The following is a 25,990-nucleotide window of genomic DNA, read 5'->3' on the forward strand; positions in this document are numbered from 1 at the left end:
TCACAACTTCTCCCCCTTTTGACATCAATGAAAAAGAAAAGAAATGATTTAAATTCAAATACAAATCATTTTGAGCATATCAATAACCATGTATTCTAAACATATGTACACACTCAAGTTATTGTTTTTCAATATAGCATGTGTAGTGTGTAGCTCACCACATTTATTCAAGATACCAACTAATATTAATTTGATGGTTTTTATGATACTAATTTAAAATTTAAAAAAATAATAATAATTCATGATATCAATTGATTAATGATTCATGACACTCCCCCTGAATTCAATACATTCAGTTTTGTTATTAATTTTGCTTTTATCATCTCATGTAAAATATTGAATCATATCACATATCAAATATCAATATCATGCTAAGATCATCAATGTCACATCATGCTCATAGACATAATCATGCTCATGAATAATTTGGCTTTGTGATACCAAGTAAGCTTTTAAATTTGATATCTATTGAAATTTTTAACATGTGAAACCAAAAATACTTTATAAATACCAAAGCTTAATATCACATAATGTATAGTTCATGGATACCAATATAACTACTATTATCTTTCATAGCTCATAGATAAAGAGTAGTATGTTTATCCATGTGATTCATTTAAAATCATGCATGTTCAAGAATTATCCTTATATCAAAAATTTATACTTAAGCTCAATAATCTCATTCTCAATTTTCAACATAATGAGTCATACTTTTCAATATAAATCAAGTCAAATTAATTAATACACATGTAGCATATTAATACATCACTTGCAGGCAAGTAAGCATGTAGCATGTAACATCAAGGCACTTATATAATAAGCTTAAATTTGATATTTTCTTTATATTTTCTTAAGTTAAGCCTTGTAAAAAGTCATCCTATGATTTTGGCCAACAATGCCATTTTCTATTTTATATATGTGTGAAGTCATTATTTCATTTTTTGGTACCCATATTTTCTTGGGTCCGGAGGATTTTTCAAGGGAGGTTTCTTTTATTTTCCATACTTGTTTGGTTTTAACACTTTTCCTCTTAAACAGACATTCAAACTTTATATGCCCCTTTTTCTTGCATTGATAGCATATGATGTTTGTGTAAGCATTAGAAAATGTGCAAGTATAGTCTTTGGATTCTTTCAAGAAATATCCCATGTAAGAATTCTTTTTCTTTTTATTTTCAATTCCATTGAAACCAATGCCTTCTTTATTTAAAGACATTCTCTGTAAGCCAATCATTTTATCAAGATTTTCTTTTCCTTTAGTGAAGTTATGAATGATCTTATCTTTTTCTTCAATCTGACTCTTTAGATTTTCTATCTCTTTCTTATTATCAACTTTCTTTTGTGATTTCTCTAACTCTAGAGATAATTTTCTTATTCTATCCTCTAATTCAGAAATATACATATCTTTCTCATATACGGTAGATGATAGAGATTGAAGGTCTTCTATCATTTGTTCATTCTTGATTTCTAGTTTCTCAATTTTCAAGTTGTTTTCTTTTTTAGCAAAATTTTTGGATTCTATTTCTTTCTTTGCTGATTCATACTTATGTTCTAATTGCTTGAGTTTTGAGTCTTTATCTCTTTCAGAATTCTTCAAGAATTCTAACTCTTTCATTAAACTTTCATTCTTATTCTTCAATGAGGTGTTTTGTTTATTTGCTTTCATCAGCATCTTATGTACTTTGAATCGATCATTTTGAAGTTCATCATAAGATGACATACCCTCATCACTTGATTCATCACTACAAGAATTGTTTGAAGATTTAGTTAAGGAGCTTTCTTTGTTATCCCATGCCATAAAGCACGTGTAAGCAACCTCTTGGTCACTTATTTCATTCTCCAAACTACTTGTACTATCCCAAGTAGTGGCTTTCATGGCCTTCTTCTTTTTCTTATTAGATTCTTTCTTTAGTAGTGGATATTTCGGTTTGATATGTCCAACTTTGTTGCAATTATAACATGTAGGAGTTTTATTCTTTGATTTCTTACTAACTTCTTCTTCTTCTTCATCTGATTCAGATTTTCGAATTCTTCTCTTGAATTTGTTTTTCCTTCTTAGTATCCTTTCTAGCTTTTTAGATATAAAGGCTGCTTCATCTTCATCCATCTCTTCACTACTAGAGTTTTCTTGTGAAGTTTTAAAGGCTATTTTTTCTTGGGCTTTGGTTTTCCCACTCTTTTCATTCATTACCATTTTGTATGTGAGGAGAGAACTTATAAGCTCATCTAAGGATGTATTTTTCAGATTTCTACCTTCCGTGATAGCAGTTGCTTTTTGTTCCCACATGGAGGCAAGGCCTCGTAGAATTTTTCTTATCATCTCATAAGTAGTGTAAGTTTTTCCTAAGTCATTTAGGGAATTTATTATATGAGTGAACCTAGTAAACAAATTTGTAATTGATTCACCCAGGTTCATCTTAAAGGCTTCATACTCGCTTGTGAGCATATCAACCCTATTATCCCTAAGATTCGTTGTTCCTTCGTAAGTAACTTCTAACTTATCCCATATTTCCTTAGCTGATTTACAAGCCATTACTCGATTAAATTCATTAGCATCTAAAGCACAATATAACGCATTCATAGCACTAGCATTAACTTGTAGTATCTTATAGTCTAGGTCCGTCATATCATTTTTCTCTTTGGGAACTTGTTTTCCATCAACTATCTTAGTGGGAATTTGGTCACCTTCCATGACAACTTCCCAAGATTTCCAATTCATAATTTAAAGATATATTTGCATTCTCTTTTTCCAAAAAGTGTAGTTCAAACCACAAAAGATAGGTGGCCTAATTGAAGATTGTCCTTCTCCAAAAGGAGCTACGTCTAAGTTAGCCATTTAGATCTTTTTATAGCTACTATTTAAGATTTTCTATAACCCTGCTCTGATGCCAGTTGAAATTAGGAATAGCTTTCCAAGAGGGGGGGTGAATTGGCTTTTAAAAAATTCTTTTAACTTCTTTTAAGAATCCTTAACTTCTTTAAACACTTAACCAATTCTTTAACTTGTTTGTTTAATTTCACCAATCACACAAGAACTTAGTTCTTTTGTCCAATCAATAACACAATAAAACAACCAATCAATTAAACACAATCTTCAAACCAAACAATCAATTTAATTGCCAAATACAAGTTAAATATCAAACAACCAAACCAAGATATAAAGTTTTTAGCACTTTGGTAATATAAAATCTTGAGATTGTTTGTTTGTTTATATAAGCCCCATGATTATGAATTTGAAAACCTTGTGAAGAATGTAATTTAATATTCAACAATCCTTTCACAAACACAATAAAGCTTTTATAGTAAGCCCTAGATATAAATTTTAATCAAGCCCTGTATATATGGATTTGCTTAATATGATGTTCAATACAACATTCAATCACTCTTTCCAAATATTCAAAAATCAAATAAACTTTCAGTTAATTTATCTTTGAGTGTTTAACCAAGAAACGTACTTCCGTATGGTTTCCGCAAGATATGGTTTCACCAACATACTCCCTTTTGGTTTTCGCAACCCAAATCAAAATTAATGTTTAAGTTTACTTGATTTCCAAATATGCGTAGTATATTTGATTTTCAATTTAAATCATCCACGAAATTTTAAATATGTACTGAAAATAAAAAATAGGGAAAGAGAGAGTGAGATAGAGATTTTTACGAGGTTCGGCTTATACCCAGCCTATGTTCTCACCTTTGGAAAAACACCAAATGATTCACTAAACCTGTTCTATTGACGGGTGGAACAAAACCGATTACAACATTCCTTGGTTAAGGCTAGAGCCTACCTTCTCCAAACGATATTCTCTCGTTTGGTCACTCCTTACATAGGCTATAGTCTACCTCTCTAAGCAATATCCCCTTGCTTAGCCAATGATCCAAACACCTTGGAACGTCAATGAACTACAAGAAACACAAGATAAAATCTACGTACAAGTATACTCTCTCAAAGTGCAAGTTAGTACAATTTCAGCACTATATACTTCAATGTAAAATATCAATAGAAAATAGAATGAAGCTCAAGTGTAGAATTCACCAATATCCTTCTTAGAAGAGGATTAGCAGTAGGAATTCAAAAGAAGAAGGATCATCACTTCAGAATTCTCAGCAAAAGAATTTTTCAATGAGTGAGCAAGAGAACTTAGGAAGAACAAGAGTACTTTCAGCTCCTCAAAATAGATTTTTCAATTCTTAGGTTTTTTTTTTTTTTTTTTGTTTTGGAAAACCATGTATTTATAGGCTTTCAAACTTGCAAAAGTTTCCTTAAAGAATTTCCCTATTTATTAGAATATTTAAGGTTCAAACGGCTATAATTTAAAGCATTAGAATTTTAAAAATTTGCCCGTTGAATAGTGTTTAAATGTCTGACAGCAGTGGCCTCGTTTTAGTGTTTTGGCCATAACTTTTTCTGCATAACTCCAAATTAGGTGTTCTTGGTGTCAAAAGAAATCTAAGAGAAAATAATACCACTTTAATGTTTACCACTCTTTAAAATAATGAGTGTTTGATAGAGAAAAATTCACCTCAATGCGGTTGTATAAAAACTGACAGCATTTGGGAAAAACTCTTTTTAGTGTTCTTTATTCCAAAAATGATTCTAACCTTTTTAAAACAATTTTTGACCTTATAAAAATATTATTCAGGCATTTTAAAAAGTATCTAGATCTAAGAAGTTAACCTAAAAGCTTCAAAATATTTCAAATGATATTTTAAACATTAAAGCACTTACATGAGACTTCTAAAATATTAACATTCTAAGTTCTTGAGTCTTCATGCTTTGTCCTTGGATTGAATTCATCTTTTCTTCAAGCTTCGATATTCTTTAAGCTTTCTTACTTTGCCTTTCTTTGGATCTTTTGACTTTAATATGCCTTGGCTTTCAACAAGTAATTCATGTCTTGGCTCATTTAAGCTTCATTTGATCCTTGTGAGCACTTTGACCTCGCTTCCATCATATTTGATCCTTGTGGGAACTTTGACCTTACTTCCACATATATGAACCCTGAAATATCATTACTCACACAAATACATTAAATTTCACTTGTTTGTTAGCATCAAAACAAGATAACAAGATTTTAAGCCTTGTAAGGCCAACAAAGTCCATCGTGCATGGTGCAGGTGCAGGTGCAACCTCATTTGTTTATTTTTTTCAAAACTCAAAATTTTTTTTTAATTTTTTTTTTCATAAGACTAAATAAAATGATGGGAAGAACGCTAATTTGAGACTAAGAACAACATTCCCCAACAACGACACAAAAAACTTGACTCACTCAAAAAATGAGCAGCTCAAAAGCTATCCCAAGTATAGGAGTTACGTTGTGTAATACTCTACCCAAGGACTAGATCATCTCCTCAGGGAATGTGTTTTAATTTCAAGTTTTACGTTTTCCCAATCAAAAAATAAAAGGTTATTGAATTCAATTCAGATTCAGGATTTTCAAGATTGGTTGAGATTTCCTTTGACAAATTAAATGAACATGCAAATTAAAACCCTAATCCTAACATACACTAAACTAAATAGCAAGAACGGAAACCCTACGTTAACAACTGAACAAGAATTGAAACACGCGTTAACTAAAGACGTTAACTTTAAACATGTAATTAAAACACGCAATAATGAAATTCACACAAACACAGAAACAGACAATGAAAAGAAACAAACCTTTAACAAAATTAAGAAATTGAATCAAGAATCACAATTTAAACGCAAACACGAACTTAACGAAAATTTAGCACTCAAACAAACAAAAACATTTTTTTTTCTTTTTGAGTATTTTTTTTTCAAGAAACAAAACCGAATAAAATTAAGCAGAAATTAATTCGGGCAAACAAAATAATCAAAAAAGAACAACTTTAATCTAATAATGAAATCAAATAATAAAAACCTTAACAATTATTTAAAATCTATGAATAAGCCTTGATAAGAATTTAACCATGTCCAACTATCAACAAAAAAATAAAAGAAAGAGAGAGAGAGAGAGGGAGAGAGAGAGAGAGAGAGAGAGAGAGAGAAAGAGTCGTGGATGCTTTGGTGGCTATTCGGTATGCTAATGCATGGCTGGCTGGAAGCCAGGTCTCGAGTGGCTTCTGTGTGTTGTTTCAGTCGGGGTCTCATGGTGGTTGTTACAATCTGAAACTGGAGCAGTGCTTAGAGCTGGTGGAAGGTGGTTGCCGATGTGGTGGTGTTCAGGTCTTTTGAAGCAAATGGAGTAGTGGGAGTTCGGGTGATCTGCAGAGGTCTTCGAGGCTAGAGCTAGAGCTATGCTTTAGTGAATACTGGGAGCTGGCCGGAGTAGGGCTTCAGTGATGGATGTACAGGAACAGAGGGGAACAAAGGGAGAGGGAAGTCAAAAGAGAGAGGGGAGAGTAAAAGAGGGAGAGTCAAGAGAGTTAGGGGGAGAGAGATTAAAAGGGAGAGGAAGAGAGAATGAAAAGAGAGACTGAGAAAAATAGAGAGGGAGAGAATAAGGGAGGAGCCGAGAGTTAGGTTGAGAGAGAAGAGAGAAGAGAAGAGGAAGAGGGGAAACGAAAGTGCAGAAGAAAAGGAAAAGAGAAGGGGAAAAGGAGAGAAGAGGAAAAGAGGGAGAAAGGGAAGAAGGGGTGCATGGGGGCACACCCAGCACAAGGGGAAAAAATAGAGTTAAATTTGGAGGGGGGAAGACACCTCTATGACCCAAATAAGTAACCCGACCCGACTGCATGGCGGGGTCACATCAAAGTATTATGTTATATTTTTTTTTCTTTTTTATTTCCTCATTTTTCTCTCTGCAAACAAGGACAATTTTATCCTTCTTGGAGCCCATTTCTCTCAAAGCTCAAAACATGAAAGTTGTAAATAATCTTCTCATCTTTCTCAAAAAATTCAAATCGGCTTGATTGGAGCTTGGAAGAGAAAGTTATGTGTGAATTATGAACTGATGCTGGTTTTAGCTCCCGAGAATTTTCTCGCGATAAAAAAATGCCAAAAATTTATAAATTTCTCAATAAAACTCAAAAATCATAAATAGTGCACTTTATTAGAAAATTGAGAGTAATTAGGCATTTTATTAGAAATATAAGCCCTAATGCTCAGATTAAAATGCCTAATTATGCAATTTTAGTGCGTAATCAAGCCGTATGATTTTGAAGTGCAGTTGCTCCCCCTAAGAATATTCATTTTCTTTAAGATCATTGCCAGTAATATTTTAGAAGCACAACTCAAGTTTTAAAATATTTAGCACTTACAAAAAAATTATAGAATATGTGCAATGATTTAAAAATAAATAAAAATCGGCAGCATTTTGTTTGAAAATATGACTTATCCCATAAAAACCTGTCAATTTCAAGGCATTCAAGTATATATCCACAAGCAGCTCCAAATTACTTAAGTCTTAAAATGAGCCAAGTGCAAATAGTTTAAAATCCAAAACCAAATTTCCATCCACATATATTTTTAATATTTCAACATTTTTGGAAAAAATGTCTACAAAAAATTTGGTAGCTTGTCGTCTATAAACTGGACATTTCCCAAATTAACTTGCACAAAAGAATTCTCAAACAAGCAGTATATCAAGAGTTTTTGAGCATGCGAGAACCTAATTCTACCAACAGGCAATTCTCAATCACTACATCCGCCATGTAGGAGGCTTTAATTACAAGCATGCATTTATGTGGTATAATCATGTAAGTATAAAAATCATGCAAGCCTAAAAACTATTAGATATATATGAATATAAGAAAAACAGAATCACCACAAGATAGTATATGAGTGTGTATGTGTGATGAGTGTGTACGAACCAAAAAAAAACATAAAGAGTTGTTTAAGGTTATTACAAACAAAATGTAAGTGTATGTAAATAAAGCATAAGACAGATCGGATAAAAGCTAGAATATGGAGCAGCTAATCCTCACGGTGCACCTCTAAGTCTCCACGTCATTGTGATCATCATCCTCATCACCACTCGTCTCCATCTGATCCTCCCTAATATCCTCATCATTCATCTCTCTCAAGCGCTCACCGAGGATATGAAAGTTCGCCCGCACATTAGATTGGAACTCGGATAACTCGCCATAGAGAGCATCAAGCCTAGCCTGGGAGGAGGTCACCTGCTCTATCATGGAGGTCCTAAACTCCTGAAATGATGCAATGAGATCGGTGATGGCTGCCATGATCTTGGCATTAGATGGCACATAGGGCAATTCTTGTGGAATCTCCTGAGCTCCTGGACCTTTCTCAGGAACGGTGGGCAGCCACATGTTTCCGGTGAGCTCATACCCCATTAGCTTCAGGGTAGTAGAGTTAAGGATGTTGGAGAGCCTAACTTTCTTGATAGTTTCAAATGTAGTCCTGGTAACCCTCTCCCTAACAAATAGTCTAGAAAGAATATCAACATAGGGCAGTATGATCCTTTTTCCCACAGTCTTAACGAACATCCATCGAAGGATCAATCTAGGGAGATCTAACTTCTTTCTTGTGAATAGGCACCACATCATGAAGCAATCCAAATAAGACACGTGATCCCTAGATCCTAACTTTGACAGTATATTGTACGAAATCAGGTGGTGTACCACCTTCACATCCAAAGTCAAAGACCAGTCGCTAGGTGTGTGTGCTAGGTCAGCTACAGAGTGGGACATAACAAGGTTCATGAATGTGCTCACCGTAAAGTCTTGCTCATTAATCCAGGTGGAGAGCGACTCAGGACAAACAAAGTCGCCACGTTGGATGTCAAACATCTCCACCAAGTATGCGTCATTGAAGTGGATATCAATCTCAAGTACCCAAGAATAATAACCCTGGCCATCCTACCTAAGGTTGGCGTAGAACAGCCAGACAAGCAGAGGATACATGACCCTGAGCTAGAAAGCAACGAACTCGTACCAACCGTAGTACCTGAACATGTCCAACACATTGTTGAAGTGAGTTTGCATAACTTCGATGTCCAGGATCTTTCCGAGGATGGGATCCTTGAGGCGGAAAACTTTATCATACTTGAACCTCTCAGGTGTATGGAACCACTGCTCAAGCAGAATTCTTGCCACAACACGTCTATGGTCTCCTGACATGGTGAGAAGAAATTTTCCTAAAAGGCACTAGGCTGGAAATAAGGAAATGCAAGGGAGATCTCAAGAGTGGATGGAAAAAATGAACTGTTAGAATGAGTTTTCTTATATAGCAGCGCAGTTCGGGCGCCTAAGAAAGAGTTTGGTCGCCCGAACTGCAATAATTGCAGAGCCCACTGAGTCTGCTCGGTTGACCGAACAATGGTTTGGTTGGTTGAAGTTTAAGCGCCATTTTACAAAACTAAGGCTTGGCAACCCGAACTCAAAATGAACTGCATCGTTCGATTGCCCAAAATTCACATTCGGTTACCGAAAAATAAATTTGATTGCCTGAACCTGGTTCGGCCGCCCCAATAAATTTGAACTATAAGGTTCAGCAGCCCGAGTGATGGTCAACGCCTTGGTCAGACTTACAAGTTCGGTTAGCCAAAGTGTCAAAGCACTGATGGGTTCAGTAGCTTGAACTTGGTTTACATTTTTTCTTTTGACCGATTTTCACATGTAAAGACCCCCATGATTTAAATATAAGATCTAGGGATTTATGAAGTCTTCGTAACCTACCTTATGGATGCAAGGGAACACCTAAGGATCAAAAAGAGATGGGATCAGATTTCACTCTCCAAACTTGTTTTATTTTAACTCCCTTTCTTTTAAATGCACAATTAAATTATGTATGACCCTTCTTTTTACATAGTGCACAATAGGTGTGGGTGTACGAACCGGAAGAGGTATTGGCATAATCTTTGGACTCCTAAACAAAGTATCCCATGTATAGGTTTTTCTTCTCTCTATTTCCAAATCTGTTGTAACCTATACCTTCCCCATCTAAGGTCATTTTCTGTGATCCTAACAACTTATCAAAGTTGTCATTACCTCTAGTGAATGTGTGAATGATCTTAAATTGGTCCGCTATTTTCTTTTCTAATTCTTTTGTTTTCAAATTTTTAAGACCCTTGCAAACATCTTGAAGCTTAATGAATTCCTTAGTCATATTGTTTGCCTTTTGTTCAAGTTCTGTAATCAGATGGTTTTTATTATTATCATTAGAAATTTAAGATTTCAAAACAGTCAATTCCTTTTCTAATGATTCATTCTTGCTTACCAATCTCTTAATTTTCAGGTCATTTTCTCTGTCAGAAAGAGCTTTAGATTCACATTCTTTTATGCATGCTTCGTACTTATTTTCCAGAACAAAATTTTTCGTGTTACATTTAATAAATAACTTATGAGTCCTAACATATTCAATTTGCAATTCTTCATAAGTTGGCATGCTTTCATCATCAATACTATCATATGATTTCCAATCTGACACATCATTCAAATCAGCACATGAATCATTTTCAAATTTATCTACGAAGGCCAAAGGAATAGAGATAATCTCATTATTAGTTAAAGCAACAAAACACTGGTTACCTCCTTCAAGAACAGTAGAGCTTAAGTCACACGGAGAGATCACTTTGTTTTGTATGTGTGCTCCATCTCTCCTCTCAAGTTCATCCCAAATCTCCTTAGCATTACTACACGCCATAACCTAACAGAAAACACTAGAATCCAAAGCATGTAGTAAGGTATTCATGGCATCAAAATTTACCTGCACTAAGTTCCTATGATGATTATTCAATTCATACTCAGATTTAGGAATACTAGTAATGGATTTAATAGGCACCTTATCACCTTGATCAATGACACTCCAAAATTTTCAATTTAAAGCTTTCACGTACAGAGTCATTCTGAATCTTCATACAGCATAGTTATCACCACAGATTACTGGTGTGTGTGTGACCAATCTTCCCTCACATGAAGGGGATGCACTAAGACGAGCCATCATGATCTTTTACAAAATGACGTTTAAGTCTAACTAACTTGGCTCTGATACCAATTGTCAGCTTTGGTGCAACCCCAAAAGGGGGGGGGGGGGTGAATTGGGTATTTAAAAATTATCACCTAAGTCAATTGGTTAAACAGTAGTATTACACAACCTAGGGTCAGTCTATGTGATCAATAAATAAACATACATGTGTAGTAAAGGTAAAGTGCGGAAAAGTAGACAATGCACGTAATATGTTATCGAGGTTCGGCCAAATTGCCTACGTCCCCGCCTTGGCTACACCAGCACAAGGATTCCCCTACGGCTTACTTAAATGGGTGGAGTGGCACCTAATACAACACGCCTTACCAGGGTGGCACACCTAGCTTTCCTAATCGGGTCTAAGCCAGTCCGAAACTATTCCACAAGGCTTGTCTTTCTCTTTAGACCCATGCCTAGAATACAACAAATGATATGAAATTATTATACATGGAAATATACTTCTGCACAAGAAGATATGTACACCAGTATAGCTCAAGCAATAATGCAAGCACGTATGATATGTAAATATGCTCAGTGCTCTAACGTGTGCCAAACACTCAAATATGTATAGATAATCAATCTAGATCAAGAGTGTATATCTATGCAGGATTTGAAACACAATATTTGAATATCACAATATCATATCAAAGTTTCAAATATGCTAGCAAGTTGATTCAAACAAACTCAGCAATATGTTCTCAATATACTAAGCACAAGGAGTGTTTGAATGCAAATTTTGAAAATGATTTTTGCACACAAAAATATAGGCTTAGTCATCTTGCAATGACAATGCACGAACCACAACCTTCTAAGTCTTCCCACACAAGATTTATCAAATAAAATTGGTGGAAGAACTTAATGTTATACTCTCAAATAAAATCAATCAAATAATATAGCAAATGAGAGTACTAGCTAATGAGAATAGGCACAATCACTTTAGAAATACTCACAACACGTAAAAGATCAAGGAAAAATGGAGTATGTGAGGGTTTGGGAGTAGTATAAGCTTAAAAAGAGATTTTTTAATTTGAGATAACTTTGGCCTTAGCTAATCCTTTCTAATCTAAGAAAATGAACATGTATATATAGGCATGGAGGAATTTGTAACCATTGGGGACTCAATGTGGATAATTAGAAAAGTTTAAAACAGGTTTAGAAAAATTAACCCAGTTTACCCCTTTTAATTTTTAGTAAAAATTAATTTACCTCGCGAGATTCGGGTATCCGGTTTAAGGTTCAGGTGCCCGAATAGACTCACTCAAAAAATCAATTTTTAAAGGTTCGAGTGCCCAAAATCAGAGTCGGGTGGCTAAACAAAAGATAAAATGTTTCTGTCCGCGGTTCGGGTGCCCGAATACAAGTTTGGTTAACCAAACTAGCAACTTTGGTTAACCAAACTAGAAAGTTTGGTTGCCCAAGGGCTTTTTGAATGCAAAGGTTCAGATGCCCATATTTGTGAAAAAGTGTTCTAACACTAGTTCGGGTGATCGAGGAACATATGTTCAAGTCAATTTTGTTTGCAGAACAAGAAGTCAACAATTTGACCTTGTTCAGGGTTTGGTTCCCGAGCTCTATTGAGATTTTCAATTAAATCCATATTCTTTTGTGTCATTTAACTCCTCTGATATGATAAGTGATGATGGGGACTATAAGCACTAAATGTAGGTACCTAAGGTCCAACTAGGGTCTGTTTAAGCATACCTACCTATCATGCATGATGCAAATTATTAGATGCCATAGGAGTGTATAGTCCATAATAATATTACATCCTAGAGTGAAGAAAGTGAGAAAGAATTACAAATACAACAAATACTTCTTCATTCATCGGCACGAACACCCTACGCCATCATGAAATGTCTTTCGATTCGAGTACGCACGCAAGGTGAACCTGCATGCAAGCCTTAGTAGAATCATCAGTACCAAGAGTATTTGTCATGATCAAAACTGTGTGGCCTATCAAGTCAAAAACACCCCCCCAGCTCTTCTTCTGGTGCAAGGTAGCACAATTGGAAGAAGAAGAGTAGTGGTACATCTTTGAGCACCACATTTTATTGTGGTTGCCCTATGTTTGGTAAGGGGCACTCTCGGCAGTGTTCGAGGACTACAGGGACTTGTTTGTGGTGTGGCAAGTAGTGATATCAGGAGAAATATTGTCATATACGGGGGAGTAGCAGAGCCCCGCAACAGCTATATCGAGGAGATACGCAGTCATAGCATGGTGGTCAACAGGGGGGGTACAGCCTAGGCTGGGGTGTATTCCTTGACTCCAGGTGACACATAAAATGCTGGTGATGTAGTCATAGGTATCATTTACATGCTTTCTTATAAAGCTATTATACTATTCGATTCTGGGGCAACACATTCCTTTATTTCACAGGGATTTGTTAAACTATGTGGATAAGAGGTTCAATAGTTGGATTATGAACTGGTAGTGGCTATGTCATGTCGGTCGGTAATCGTATGTAGTAAAGTAGTTTGTGATTTTCCAGTACAAATTCAAAAGAGGGTACTACCAGTTAGTCTCATCGTGTTTAACATACATGGTTTCGATTCATCGTAGGAATGGACTGGTTATCTGCTAGTTATGCTAGTATCGATTGCCACATAAGAGAGGTGATGTTTAGACCTTCAGGGGAGTAGGAGTTCAAATTCTTAGGGTCATGTGTGCAGTCACCACCACAGATCCTTTCAACTATGCAGATTAGGAGATTACTCTTGGAAGGACAGCAAGGGTACCTAGCATTTGTGAAGGACACGCCAGAGGAAGAAAGTAAACTTTAGGGGATTTCTATAGTGTGCAAGTTCCTAGACATATTTCCAGAGGACTTGCTAGGATTACCTCCACATCAAGAGGTGATGTTTGTTATAGAGTTCATTCCAGGTATGGCTCCAATATCGAAAGCTTCATACTGTGTGGCTCCAGCAGAATTGAGAGAGTTGAAGGAGCAGCTACAAGAGCTAATAGACAAGTGGTATATTCGACCGAGTGTTTCGCCCTAGGGAGCACCAGTGTTATTCATAAGGAAGAAGGATGGGTCAATGAGGATGTGCATCGACTATAGAAAGCTTAATAAGGTGATGATAAAGAACAGATACCCACTACCCAGGATTGATGATCTATTTGACCTGCTACAGGGCACACAAATTTTCTCTAAGATCGATCTACGATTTGGGTATACCCAACTGAAGGTGAAAGTGGAGGACATATCAAATACAGCATTTCAAACTTGGTATGGTCATTACGAATTTATGGTTATGCCTTTTGGTTTGTTGAATACACTCGTGGCCTTTATGAATCTAATAAACAAGGTCTTTCATGAATACTTAGGTTGGTTCATCATGGTATTTATAGATGACATCCTAGTATATTCTAGGAGTGATGTAGAACATGAGGTTCACCTGAGATTGGTACCGCAAATGCTCAAGGAAAATAGGTTATATGCTAGACTAAAGAAATGCGAGTTTTGGCTAGAACAAATTGCATTTCTAGGGCATGTAGTGTCCAAAGAAGGGGTATCAGTGGATCTGAGCAAAATAGAAGTTATAGTGGACTGGGCTAGGCCGAAGAATGTTTTGGAGGTCAAAAGTTTTCTAGGTCTTGTAGGATACTACTGACAGTTCATAAAAGGGTTCTTCAATTTAGCGGTTCCATTGACACGACTCAAAAGAAAGAATGTCAAGTATGATTGGATTGATGAGTTCGAGCTGAGTTTCTAGGAACTAAAACAGTGGTTGGTTTCTACTCTAGTTCTAACCATTCCATCTATGGATGGTGGATTTATTATCTTCAGTGACTCCTCTAAGAAAAGTCTCAGGTGTGTTCTAATGCAGCAGGGAAGGGTGATTGCTTATGCTTCTCGTCAACTTAATGAGCCCGAGAAGAACTACCTGAGACATGATATAGAATTAGCAGCTGTAGTGTTTGCTTTAAACATCTGGAGGCACTACCTGTATGATGAAAGGTGAGAGATTTTTACTAACCATAAAAGTCTTAAGTACATTTTCACCTAGAAATAACTGAATATAAGGCAGCGTAGACGGCTTAATTTGATAAAAGACTACGACTGTACCATTAGCTATCACCCAAGAAAAGCAAATGTGGTAGTTGATGCTCTGAGTCGGAAGTTTGTGGATGCATCAGTATCAGTAGTGGGAGTTCAACATCAGATCTATATGGACTTGGAAAGGTTAAGCCTAAAGGTTGTGGAAGGAAATCACCAGGCTCTTCTTACTAGCTTGGTGGTACAGCCGACCTTATAGGAGAGGATCCGAACAGCTCTGAAGGAAGATGAAGAGCTGGTAGAGGTTATGGAAGAGGTATAAAGTGGTTTAAAGCTGGATTTCAATATCTCTAATGATGGGATGTTGAGATTCCACAATAAAGTTTGTGTACTAAATGACGTCGAGATTAAACGGGTAATTCTGGAGGAGGCACACCGTTCACTCTACACCGTTCATCATGGAAGTACAAAGATGTACCGAAACCTTAGAGAATATTTTTGGTGGTCGAACATGAAAATATAAATTGCCCATTTTGTATAGCAGTGCTTGACATGTTAGCAGGTCAAGGTAGAGCACCAAAGGCCAGCAAGACTCCTTTAGCCACTTGACATTCCCAAGTGAAAATGGGAGTATATCACGATGGATTTCGTATCGCGGTTACCTACGGCGGTGCATGGTTGGAATGTTATATGGGTTGTGGTAGATTGGCTGACAAAGACTGCACATTTCATTCCAATTAGAGTAAGCTATTTGTTGAATAGGCTGGCAGAGCTATATGTGCAGAAGATTGTACGACTCCATGGTATCCCAGTTTCTATCATTTTAGATCGAGACCCACCTTTTACTTCTTGATTTTGGAAGAGTCTATATGATGCCTTGGGATCGTAACTTACATTTAGTATGTCATTTCACCCAAAAATGGATGGACATTCTGAGATGACTATTCAGACATTAGAGGATATGTTGCAAGCGTGCGTACTAGATTTTGGGGACAGTTGGATACGGTGTGTACGACTTGTGGAATTTGCGTATAATAATAACTACCAGGCCAGTATAAAGATGGCACCATGTGAGGCATTGTATGGTCATCGGTATTGGTTTCTGTTGTACTGCGATCAGGTAGGCAAGTGGTTGATACTAGGACCAGAACTGATTCAGTAGGACTCTGCAAAGGTCGAGTTGATTAGAGAGAGAATCAGGGTAGCCTAGAGTCAGCGAAAGAGTTATGTTGATACTTGCCGATGAGAGCTAGAGTTCGAGGCAGGAGATATGGTATTCCTGAAGATTGCTCCGATGAAAGGAGTAATGAGGTTTGGGAAGAAGGGGAAACTAAACCCTCTATAAATTGGACCATTTGAGATCTTGGAAAGGGTAGGTCCAGTTGCTTATTGAGTAGCATTACCCCCATCACTATCTAGAGTTCATGATGTGTTTCATGTATCAATGCTGAGGAAGTATGTGTCCGATGCTTCGTACGTGTTGAGTTACGAACCACTGGAGATCAATGATGCATTAGCATATGAAAAGGTTCCAGTACAAATACTAGATCAGAAGGTGCAGCAATATAGACTAAAGAGATACTGTTAGTGAAAGTATTATGGCGTAATCATGTAGTTAAGGAAGTTTCATGAGAGTTAGAGTAAGAGGTACGCTAGAAGTACCCTCAGTTATTTACAAATAGTTAGAGTTAGATAGGTAAGTAAGAATGTATGTATGTATGGTAGAATAGGTGGTTCAGATTATTTAGATATGGTTTTCGAGAGAGTATTGTTTGTATATTGTAATCTCCCAAAGTATCACATTGTAACAACGGTATTCCTTCACCATATGAGAGGGTATGTAATAAACTTGGGCCGGAGCCGCTTTGTGGGTGGCTACTGACTCTTCTGTAGAACTAAGTTATGAGGTGAAGGTCTATTTAGAAATACTTAACAAATGTTGAGGATGAAATTTTTATAAGGAGGGGAGATTGTACAAACCCGAACCCATAAAATAAGAAGAAAGGGTTAAAAAACAAAAAAAAAAAGTAGTAATTTTAGCATGCTTCATCAACGAAGCCAAGGTTCTTGTCAACAAAGGGCCTTCTACGCCATGTTGTCAAAATTTAGAGCCTCGACAATGAAGAGATCCCGACCGACAGGAAAAATATTAGACAAGGGTTCATCAATGAAGGAAGAGGTTCATTGACAAAGAGCCTTTTGTGGCTTGTCGACAAGGGCACCATTTGTCAATGAGTTTGACCTGGTCAAGGGGTTTATAAATATCATTTTTCATTGCTTCATGGCTATGAAACTCAAAAATCTCTCTCTCACACACTCTCTCTTTCACTAGAACTAGCGAACTCTCTCACTCTCTCTCTTCGATCCTCCGCTGTTCATCACCTGAATCCACGATCCGACGTTACTACACGGATCAGGGGGAAAACCCCTATGATTATATTGAGTTGGATCTTCATTTTGAAGATTTCAGGTGTTATCCCAAAATCAAGGTGAGGGTCTATTTAGTTTTTGATTCAGTTGATCTGTGGTAAATAAAATTATGTTGAAGTGTTGTTATATGGTTTTTAGGTTTTGAGAACTCAGTTTGCTGTTTTGGAGTCGGGAAGTTCGTATTTCTATATTCAATAAAAAGGTAAGGGGATTTGTTTACATCAGTATTTTTAAAAAACTAAACCGCTAAAAAGTTAGCTTATGTTTATAGGCACGTATTGACTGCTTATTTGCAAAGTTTCACCGGGTAAAAATGCTAGTTTTGCATTATGGTTTTAGTAAAAACTAGGGTTTTGGTGTATGATCTCCAAACTTTTCAAAACACCTTTATTTATATTAATCTTAATGTAGGAGATGCTTGAACCCTTATTTTCCATTTAAATGATACTTATCGAGTTATATGCTATATAGCGGATTTTGACTAAACGAGTGTGATATTTGAAACTGCAGCTTGTTACTCTCAGAGCCTTAAAAAGCTCACCATTATATTAGAGCCTTAAAAAGCTCACCGTTATATGAGGGTCTAAAAAGCTCACCGTTATAAGAGAGCCTTAAAAAAATCAATGTTATATAAAGCCTTAAAAAGCTTTAGCACAATTCCATTTTTTTATATTGGATACAGTGCAACCACACATCCGATTTTCAGTGTGGGTATCGAGATAGTTTGCTGGTTTTGGAGTGTGTCACTGGTGGATTAATGGACCAGGTGGTACAAATCAGACTATAGTAAATTGCACAACCTGAAGCCAAGGGGTAGTGTTGGCATTTGTTATTATTGTTTCTAAGCAGGACAGTGTTCTAAATATGCATATCAATGATTTAAAAACTAAAATAGGCAAAGTCATAAGTTTGAGTATTGGGCGGAGGGATTGCGCAGTGTATGGGCTTGTATCCTACCCTAACCTTGGGAACTCTCGCTTGCAATGATGCTTAATTATCGATCGTAGGATTTATATCTATATATCTTCTATATTACAATATTGAGAATATGCTATATATATATATATATGCTACTTCTTTCTAATGGTTTGAATATCTATGGCCACTCACTACTGTAATATCTTCCACCTTACTAAGAAGTGTCTCACCCCAACATACAACCTTTCTTTCAAGTCCTACAGGACGTTGGTCCTAGTTAATAGAGGGACTTGGAAGGTCGTATTGTGTTTAGCTTATGTAAGTGTTTTATATATGTAATAGACTCAGTTGAAAACATCTTTTTGGGGATTGTAAGAACAAGTTATGTTTTAAGTTCGAATGATTGTATGAAATAAGTCAGTTAGAAACTCTGGTTTGTCTTATAGATTCCATATGAATGTTTATGTTTTTCGCTATGTATAAGATTAGATATCAGTATGAAAGAGTTGTGTATCCTTACTAAGGGCGGGTGGTGTATGTATGTTATCAAAGACAAGTGTATTATACAAGTGTAGAAACACTATGGGGTCGTATAACGGGTTGGGGTGTTACAACTAGAGTTAGTTTTAAGAAGTCCACTCACACAAAAAATAGACTCTTGATTACATACATTCAAACTTGTGGGGACTTGCTAAGGTTATTTCTCCTGGTGGTTCTAGGTATTTTCTATCAATAATAGATGAATTTTCTAGGAAAGTATGTTTTTATGTTTTAAAACATAAAAGTGCTACTTTTGAGAAGTTTAAAGAATGGAAGGCCTTAGTTGAAACTCAGGTTGGCCGAAAAGTTAAAACACCGAGAACAGACAATGGATTAGAATACTTGTCAAATGAATTTTCTAAATTTTTTAAAGCTAAGGGCATTGCTAGACATAGGAATGTTAGGGAAACTCCCCAACAAAATGGATTAGCTAAAAGGATGAATAGGACCATTCTTGAAAGGGTAAGATGCATGCTAGCCCCTTTAGGTCTGCCCAAAACTTTCTAGGTAGAGGCTATGACCATTGTTGTATACCTTATTTATAGGTGTCCTTCCTCAGCTCTCAAATTTAAAACCCCTTAAGAAATTTGGTCTGGTAAGGTAGCCAATTATTAAGGATAAAAAGTGTTTGAGTGCATAGCCTATGGCCATATTAGAACTAACAAATCAGAGCCTAGGACTATTAAATACATTTTTGTGGGATGCCCAAAGGGGGTTAAAGGTTATAAACTCTGGGTTACAAAACCTGGAAAACAAAAATGTATCATGAACAGGAATGTAGTTTTTAATGAAGTTGTCATGGTGGGGAAACTAGAAAATTCTAATGAATTTGCCAAGTACTCTGATACCAGTGACCTTCAATTTGAGGTGGAGCAACCCTCCACTTCTCATAGTTGTTTAGAAACAGATGTTGTAGATTCAGAGGTTCAAAACTCAAAAACAAAAATCTTTGGATCAAGTAAAACCTATATTTTAGCAAGGGATAGGGAGAGGAGGGTAATAAGACCTCCTCAGAGGTATGGGGAAGCTGATATGATAGCTTTTGCTTTTTCTATTGTTAAAACCAAAATTAAGGTGGAGCCTAGGACTTTTAGAGAGGCCATGGTTAGTAAATAGGTTGAGAAGAGGAATCTTGCAATGTAGGAAGAAATGGAGTCTCTAAACAAGAATAATATGTGGGTGATGGTGCCTAGACCAGAAAAGCAGAAACTCATAGGATCCAAGTGGATCTTTAAGAGGAAAGAGGGAATCCCTAGAATTGAACCACCTAGGTATAAAGCTAGGTAAGTGGCTAAGGGATTTACACAAAGGGAAAGGGTTATAATGAAATATTTTCCCCTGTTATGAGGCATAGTTCAATTAGAATTCTATTATCCTTTGTTGTTGTAAATGACTTGCATTTGGAACAACTTGATGTTAAAACTACTTTTTTGCATGGTAATTTAGAAGAAATAGTTTATATGCAAACTCCCGAGGGCTTTGATACATAAATGAATAAAAATCATCTATTTTTATTAAAGAATTCTTTATATGGGCTGAAACAATCACCTAGATAATGGTATAAAAGATTTGATTCATACATGATACAAAATGATTTCTGTAGAAGCAATCGTGATAGCCGTGTCTATTATAAATCATGTGATAAATGTCATATATATATTTGTTATTATATGTTGATGACATGTTGACTGCTTGTGGAGACTTGGATCTGTTAAATCAGGTTAAATGCTTAAATTTGAATTTGAAATGAAAGACTCAAGCCATGCTAAAAGAATACTTAGAATGGAAATAACTAAAGAAAGGGATAAAAGTCTCCTCTACTTGTCTCAAAAGTGTTATATTTCAAAGGTGTTAAAAAGATTTAGAATGAGTCATGTTAAACCTACTTCTATTCCCGTTGCACAACATGTTAAATTATCTAGGAAATGGTGTCTTGAAACTGAAAATGAGTCTCTATTTATGAATACAAGACCTTATTTCATAGGGTGTTCTATTTAAGAAATAGCCTGATCAGAACCCTATTTATTACATAACATGCAGTACTAATTGCTTCAGTTCAGAAATATTTATGTAGATTATGTTCATTTAGCATCTTCCTACCCATTTCTTGGAAGGATCTATTCTTTCTTTCTACCACACCGTTTTGTTGAGGGGTCTTAGGTGCAGAAAAGTTATGTGATATGCCTTCTAGATCACAATAATTTTCTACGCCATCATTTTTGAATTCAATGCCTCTATCACTTCTTATGCAAGCTATCTTATAGCCTTTTTCATTTTGATTTCTCCAGCATAGCTTAGTAAATAGTTCACAAGATTCATTTTTATGTGAGAGAAACAACACCCAAGCGAACCTAGAATAATCATCAACAATCACAAAAGCATATGATTTTCCACCTAGACTTTGCACTGAATTAGGACCGAATAGATATAAGTGAAGCATTTCAAGTGGTCTAGTGGTAGATATGATTTTCTTTTTCTTAAAGCTTGATTTTGTTTGCTTTCCCATTTGACATGCTGACTCACTCAGAAAATGAGCAGCTCGAAAGCTATCCCAAGTATAGGAGTTACGTCATGTAATATTAAGCCCAAAGGCTAGATCGTCTTCTCAGGGAATGCGTTTTAATCTCAATTTCACTTTCGTCCAATCGAAAACAAAAGGTTACTGAACTTAGTTCAGATTCAGAGTTTTCAAGGTTGTTCAATTTTACTTCTGATGAATTAAATGACACGTAATTTAAAAACCCTAAAACTAACATTCACTAAATAAAAGAAAACAAGAATAGAAACCCTACGTCTACTTAAGGAAACATTGGGACACGCGTTAATAAAAACTGGAAACCTAGAACATGGAACTAAAACATGCAAGAATGGAAACTCAATTAGACACAAACGCACACACTAAAATCGAACCTTTAACAAAACTACGAAAATTAAATCAAGCATCATATTTTAAACGCAAACACAAACTCAACGAGAATTTAAAACACGCAAACAATGAAGAAATATGATAAAAACATAACCTTCAATCAAACCGAGAATTTAAATTAAGAGAAAGATAAAAACAAACAATTTAAAATTTTTAAATCTACTAACAGCAAGATAAGAAAATTTAAACTTCTATAAAGAAATAAAATAAGAAAAACCATCTTCTAAACATAGCAATAAACTTAAATAAATAAATAAAAACAAGTGTTATTTTGCAACTAAAAGAAGTGGAAAAGAAAGAAAGAAAAGAGAGAGAGGAAGAGAGAGAGAGAGAAAAAGAAATAGAGCAGCAGGGCGCTGGCTGGTTCCCTGGTAGTCACGGCTGGTGCTTAATGGAGTTGCTGGCCGAGAGGGGTTGCTGCTGTGGTGGATATTCTACTGGCAGAAACTCAGGTAGAGGTTGTGCTATTCAAAAGGGAGCTGCTGCCACTGTGCTCTACTCAGTAGATGGCTCAAGAGACAGGGACTGCTACCTGATGTAGGAGAAGAACAGCTGCTGGCTGGTGGTCGTGCATGGGAGCCTTGGCCAAGAGTCTTGCTGCAGTGCCTGCTGTGGTGGCCAAGAAGTTGGTGTTGTGGAGTTGTGGACGCTGGCTAGAGCAAAGAGAGGAAATAGGGCTCGGGAGAGAGGGATAAATGGAAGGGAAACTAGAGAGAGAATAAGAGTAAGAGAGAAAGACAGGGCAAGGGAGAAGTAAGGGAAGAAGAAGAAGAAGAGGAAGAGAAGAGTGCGGCTGGGGCAGCGCCCAATAGGGGAAAAGAAGGAGAATGGGAAATTTAAATAAAGGAGAGGGGAGGCTTGCCCTAACCCCCAACCCGACCCAATTGGAGCTGACCCGGCTTGCATGGCTGGGTCACATCACATATCCTTATATATATTTTGTTTTATTTTTTTTGTTCTCTGTTCATCACCAAATTTGACTCTTTTCGATCCCGTTTCTAAAAAAACTCAAAACACAAACATTGTAGATAATCCTTTCCTCTTTCTCTATAAATTTGAATAGTCTTGATCGGAGCTTAGATGGAAAAGTTATGTACGAAATACGAACTGGTGTCGGTTTTGGTTTCTGAGATTTTTCCTGGAACAAAAAATTACCAAAACTTCATAAATAATGCAATAAAGTTCACGAATGATGATTTTGGAACTTTATTAAAATATTGGATAATTTTGGACATTTAATTAAAAATATAAATTGTAAAGCCCAGGTTAAGATGCCCAATTACGCAATTTTGACGCGTAATCACATGCATCACATATTTTATCTTTCACAAATGTTGTTTTAGGCAAGCATTTTACTAAATCTTTTCTTACTACTTTTGACAATAAGTCCATGCTAACGTGTCCTAAGGGCCTATTCCATAACCAAATAGCTTCATTTATTGCAGAAAAACAAGTTACTTGTTGTGAAGCTAAATTGTCAAAAGTAGCAGTGTATACATTTTCATGTCAGTCTGCAGTAAAAATAATTTTATGATCTGATTTATTTTCAACTATGCATTTATCATTTTCAAATGAGACCTATATCCTTTATCACGCAATTGGCTTATGCTCAATAAGTTATGCTTCCATCCATCAACTAATAGAACATTATCAATAACCAGGGAAGGATCCTTACTGACCTTACCTATGCCAATGATGTTTCCCTTTGCATTGTCGCCAAATGTCACATACCCTCCATCCTTGGGAATGATTGATGCAAATTTTTGCCTTGTTGCTGGTCATGTGTCTTGAAAACTCGCTATCCAGGTACCAACTGTCCTTGGAGGAGGATGATCTTGAGCACACCTGTAAGATAGACTAAGTGACTTACGATGGTCCCCAAATTTTATTGGATCCACAGGGGTTAGTGATTGGATCACCCTTAACTACCCACACCTTTCTAATTTTCACATGCTTATTCCTAAGTGGATAATCAAACAGAATATGGCCAATTTTTTGGCATTTAAAACATGTCATTCTACACTTAGGATCTCCAATTGGGATTTGAGATTTTGATTCACGTGTGAAATGTCCCAAGTAAAAACTAGGCCGTCAAATATTTTCAATGCCATTAAAACCTAGACCCTCTTTACTTAGAGAATTTCTTTAGGCACCAAGTAGTTTTTCAAAATTTTGTTTGCCCTTAGTGAATTTAAAAATAATTTTGGAGCTATCCTCCAATTTCCTCTCAAGCTCAGCAATAGTCACATCTTTTTCTTTCAAAATCGTTGCATGAGAGGTTTTTGCAATTCCACACAATTTTGACCAATTTTCACATTTCCTTTTCAAATCATCATTTTATTTGGTCATTTTATTCAATAGTTTAGATACACGAATATATTCAAATTGTAATTCTCTAAATGTAGGCATGCAATCAGAATCACGGTCATCAGAAGAATAATATGAAGATAAAGAGCAAGAAGACAATACCTCATATTCATGTGCCATCAAGCACTATTTAGCAACCTCTGAGTCGCTGCGATCCGAGTCTGAGTCACTACCACTTAATTTATCCCATGAAGTGCCTACTTTCATGGCTTTCTTCTTTTTCCTAGCATCCTTTTTCAGTAGTAGTGGGTAATCCGACTTGATGTTCCAAACCTTGTTGCAATTCTAGCATGTGGTAGCATTTGATTTCTCTTTTATTTTACTGGACTCTTCCTTCGTAGATGTAGCCTCCTTATATCTTTTGTATGACATTCAATTAATCCTTAAGAATTTTTTGAATTTTCTAGTTAGCATGACCATATCATCCTTAGAATCAAGTTCGTTGCATTCACTATATGTATTAATGGAGGTTTTCAATGCAGTCATCTTCTTCACCCTATTATGTTCATTAAGTCTCTCATTTATAACTAGTTCATGGGTGATAAGTGAACCTATCAATTTATCTAATTTCATGGCCTTAAGGTCTCTACTCTCAGAAATGGTCGTAGCCTTAACTTCCCAAACAGGAGGCAAGCCTCTAAGGATCTTCCTAATCATCTCATATGTAGGATAGGTCTTACCTAATGCATGAAGTGAGTTTATAATGTGAGTGAATCTAGTGTACATACTTTGAATGGACTCACCTACATTCATCCTAAAAGCCTCATACTCACTAATTAGCATATCTATCCTACTATCTTTTACAACCTTAGTGCCTTCATATGTGACTTCTAATTTATCCCAGATTTCTTTTGCAATAGCATATTTCATTACTCTATTAAACTCATTCACACCAAGACCACAATACAAATTATTCATAACAGTGGCATTCAAACTAACGGCTTTCATATCATCATCATTATATTCTTCCTCAGTTTTAGGAACTCTAGTCTCACCCTTTATTTTCATAGGAACATAATTTCCCTTAGAGATGATCCTCCACACCTTGCAATTTATATTTTGAAGGTAGATACACATCCTCTATTTCAAGAAGGTGTAATTAACACCACTGAAAATAGGAGGTCGTGTGGAAGATGGTCCCTCAGGGAAAGAGGTCATGGTGCTATGAGTCATCTAAGATCTTTTGCAAAATAACTATTGAGTCTATGCTACGTGGCTCTGATACTAATTGTTAACTTTACTATTAACCCAAGAGGGAGGGTGAATTGATATTTTCAAAAGTAATGCCCTAGGTAAATCCCATAACAACATTATCACACTACCTTATGGTAAATCTAATGCAGATAAATTAAATTAATTTAAATATGCAATGAAAATTAAATTGCACAATAAAATTAACCAAGCAAGCACCAGAAAGCGGTAAATAAGAGATGACACCAAGAAATATTATCGAGGTTCGACAAACTGCCTACGTCCCCACCTTGGCTAACAAGCACAAGGATTACAACTATAGGGCTCACTTAACGGGTGGAAAGACACCTAAACAACCAGGTCAATCAGCACAGGGCTAACCCCAACCTTTATAGACAATCCTTACTGGGCTGGATTATTGCCCCTCAGGTCAAGCCTGGAATACAATAGTATTTTCACAATATGACAAGGTACAGTGATTATGCTTCTTATTTAAGAAGATTATGTACCAATCTAATCAATACACCATCATATGATATAATGAAATAAGCTCAATGCGGTCGAAATGTCTACTCTCAAATATTTATGCAAATATTGCAATCAGTGCGTGAGAGTGTGAGCGATATGATCTTTGTGTCAAAATAATGATTTCAATCACAATGCACAAACAAAGATCCTTAGCATACTTTAAATATCTCAATAAATATTTTTCTCAAAACATACATCTCAC

Source organism: Malania oleifera, chromosome 5, assembly GCF_029873635.1.
Source record: "Malania oleifera isolate guangnan ecotype guangnan chromosome 5, ASM2987363v1, whole genome shotgun sequence".
NCBI lineage: Eukaryota > Viridiplantae > Streptophyta > Magnoliopsida > Santalales > Ximeniaceae > Malania > Malania oleifera.